This window comes from Wasmannia auropunctata, unplaced genomic scaffold, assembly GCF_000956235.1.
Source record: "Wasmannia auropunctata unplaced genomic scaffold, wasmannia.A_1.0 LD336106.1, whole genome shotgun sequence".
In the NCBI taxonomy this organism is placed as follows: domain Eukaryota; kingdom Metazoa; phylum Arthropoda; class Insecta; order Hymenoptera; family Formicidae; genus Wasmannia; species Wasmannia auropunctata.
Genome location: NW_012026784.1, coordinates 3,328,138 through 3,331,698, shown reverse-complemented (window position 1 = coordinate 3,331,698; position 3,561 = coordinate 3,328,138). Strand labels below are relative to the sequence as shown.

The following is a 3,561-nucleotide window of genomic DNA, read 5'->3' as shown; positions in this document are numbered from 1 at the left end:
TGATTGGCGCAAGCAGCTTCTTCGGTAAAATTAAATTTTAAAAGTTATTCGCAAAAAACCGTAATTTTGCACCTATTTTGTTTAATAACTATTACAGCGGCACTTTTTAGGAAGTCGATTTTTTACCATATATTATTGATACAATTTAGAAAAGATTGGCAAAAGTCGACCCTGTTACAAAGAATTCCGAAGTTGATTCCTTATTTTACTGAACTAATATACATGAACAGTTAACTTGATGCAGTTTACTCGATAGCGACGTAAAAAATGTAGGAGACTTCCAAAGCTTTATACTAATTTGTCCTACCATTGAAATATAGATGGCGCTATTAGTGTGTCCGAAAAAATTCAGTCCCGGAACTTTTTGAGTTTTTTTGAAAAACAAATTTTTCAGTAAAAAACAACAAAATTCGAACTTATGTACATGTACAAGGGTGTTGCATTTACATATTTGGTAGTACAACAGATTGCTTGATAGACTTTGTAGGGGCAGGCACGACTCAATAGGTAACGATAGTATATGCATGTGTTGACATAACTTACTTATCGACAGGATTGCACCTTTATAAAGTTTATAACGATTCAATTATAATGGTCTTGGATAGCAATCGTAATTATTATAAAAGAAGCCAAAACGACAATTAGAGATAAAAAATTGAATTTTAAGTTAACATAATACAACAAACTTTCTTCCTTTATCTCTTTACTTTTTATATTAGCATTGAAAGTTTCGATAGAATTTTTAGACACAGAAAAAGTAAAAGAGAAAAAATGTGCCGGCAACAAATTCGTATTCCACTGTATTTTACTTTGGAATCAGTTTTTGAAAAAAGTCGAATTGATCCGAATGCAGCTTAAAGTAATTGTAATTTGACCGACGACGACCGACGAATGCTACGAACGACATTTTCGATATACAACAATAAAGCCAATAGAAAAAATCTAGTAAAATTAATTCGGCTGTGATCTCAAAAGTTTGGAATGTTTTAAAAGTATTGATCACCAACGATGATTGATATAGATAGACAGAAGATGATGTTGTGTATTCCAAATTATTTTAAATATTTTATACAGAATTAAAGTATTGAGTGTATAAAGAAATATTCAATAATCGGAAGCTTTTTTCATATTAGTATTAAAAATATTTATTAATTTTCACAGCAAATGTTAAAAATAGCCATCAAATTTATTTAAACATAATGCGACTCTCCGTATGAAACTTTGTCGCACTTTCTCTAACATGTTAGGTGTTATACTCTCACTTGCTGTTCTAATCTTGTTAATTAATTGCTTTCGGTTACCAGATAATATTTGATAAACCTGATCTCGTATATAACCCCACACAAAAAAGTACATGGGCGTGAGATCAGGTGATTGCGGCGGCCATTCATGTAGATCGCTATGAATGTCTTCCAACTGTACCAAAATCGGTGATTTAAAATAGTACGAGCTTGTAATGATGTATGGGCTGGATTGGACCGTCTTGTTGGTATATGATATTTTTCGGAAAAAAGTGTGGCCCGATAATTACATTATCCACAATTCCCATCCATACATTAACTATATTGCCCCTGCACATGTGTTTCTTTTTGACAATGGGGATTCTCTTCTGCATAATGGTGTTCATTATGTCGATAAATACTTCAGTCATTCCGAAAAGTGCATTCGTCCATCCATAAGATTCTTCTCAAAAAGTAGTCATTTGCAACATTGTCTATGTCAACCTATATAATAAAGTACAATAATATGTATATTTTTATTTTTTCATATTTTCTATTTTTTTCAAATTGTACGAAATTATTCGTTTTTCTGTTTACTTAGGAAAACGCAGAGTTCGGTAAGTTAATATTTTTTTTAAACAAAATTAAGTTAAAGTTAATAACTTATAAAATTAATTTTTTAAGTTAAAGTTGCACGAACAAAAAACTAACTCAGTTAAAAGTTGCATTAAGATTAAAAATTAAGTTAATTAAAAGTTAATTTGGAAAAATATCATTTATATAAAGTATTATTAGTATTTCATAATTTTTAAAAATAAGATTACTTTAAATGAAAAACAATTACAATATAAATTATTAAATAAATTTAATATTTTATTTATAAATAAAATTTATATAAAATAACAATGAAATATTATTTTTACATGAAAATGTTTTTTTCTTGCAATAGGTAAATTTTTAACTTAGAAAAAAGTTAATGAGTTAATGTTTATATATATTTAAAAAGAACTAGTTGAAGTTAACAATTAATTCATTTATAATTAAGTTAAGAAAAAGTTATTAACTTTTTAACTTTATTATTTAACTTTTAACTTTTTAACTAGTTGCTACCTAACCCTGGATAAATGTTTTATTGCGCTTACAATTAGTAAGGTACGATGACTCGCACTATATAAAAATATGTTAACAAAAAACTTATATCATCAACAAATAAAAATATATTTATTATGGCTCCATATACTGTATACTTTTGAAAACAAAATAGAAAGTTATTAAAGTATTAAACTTATTTGGTCTAACAATAAAATCCAATCACAAAAATTTTCTCGACGAAGTAAATCTTGAGGAAACAATTGTTGAGTTGTATGTCTTTTGAAAGGATGCCATCCCAGATTCTTTTTAATTATTCTGTGTACCTTGGTATGGTCTATATTGAGCTACGCGCAATACATTTCGTGCTTGTATGTGAATTTGCTAAAATAGCCGCTCTCACTTGAACAATTTCTCTTTCTGTACGTTTACGTTGCGATTGCACTCGTAGGTGCGAGACAATGACGTCGCGAATTCGCACGTCCGGCTCAAGCGAAATTCTACTTCGTTCGGAGATACGAATACTTTAAAGATCTTACAATGATTGTCCCGCGGATAGAGACAAGGTTTGGGCGCCAGGCCCGCGTAAGTGAGCCACTTTTCTATGAATTAATAGCGCTATCTTCGATCCCCAATTAATTGCTCGAAGGCTCGATATTTTCCATGGGTTTTTGAGAAAGTCCCAGAACGTGCGAACAGCGACGGCTCGGAAGGCCGGCTAGCCAGCTCCGACAATGGCAGAGAGACGGTTCGATATACGCGATTACACGAGGCTGAGGAGAGCGGCAAGGAGAGTAAATAATTGCTCCAAAAATTAAAACATATAACATAACATGTATTTCCCGCAGGGCGGATTGATACAGTTCGCGAGTATCATCGCTCGTTGTTCGCGGGACGTGGGCGCGCAAAGTGTTCAGGAATAACGTATAATATTCCGGCGCCGATCCTTGGCAGACTAATGCCAGAATTAATATACGGATCGCGGGTGATCGCGGTCGGGATAAGGGACGCGGGGTGTGTCGGAGGACGGTCTCAGGTCGACGAGAATCGAGCGAATTTCGGAGGAATCGCGCGATACTTCTCGATGGCGCCGCGTCACACCTCACGGGTATTGCTCCGCGGCGCGCAACTAGTACCCTCGGCACGAGGCCAAGAATCCGAACTCGTTTTTCGCGGGTTGTACCATAAGTTCCCGTCGCTCGATTTCGTCTCCCCGGCTGTAGTGACGAGTCGATGTAATTTCCCGGTACAA

At 33.7% G+C, this 3,561-nt stretch overlaps 2 protein-coding genes across 2 annotated transcripts in view; both read left to right on the top strand.

Annotated features, from left to right (window-relative positions):
- The window catches only part of LOC105452465 (adenylate cyclase type 5-like), a 39,986-nt gene that overhangs the window by 12,503 nt on the left and 23,922 nt on the right, over window positions 1–3,561 (top strand). The gene's annotated exons all lie outside the window — the stretch shown is intronic.
- The window catches only part of LOC105452456 (putative fatty acyl-CoA reductase CG8306), a 23,436-nt gene that overhangs the window by 17,794 nt on the left and 2,081 nt on the right, over window positions 1–3,561 (top strand). The gene's annotated exons all lie outside the window — the stretch shown is intronic.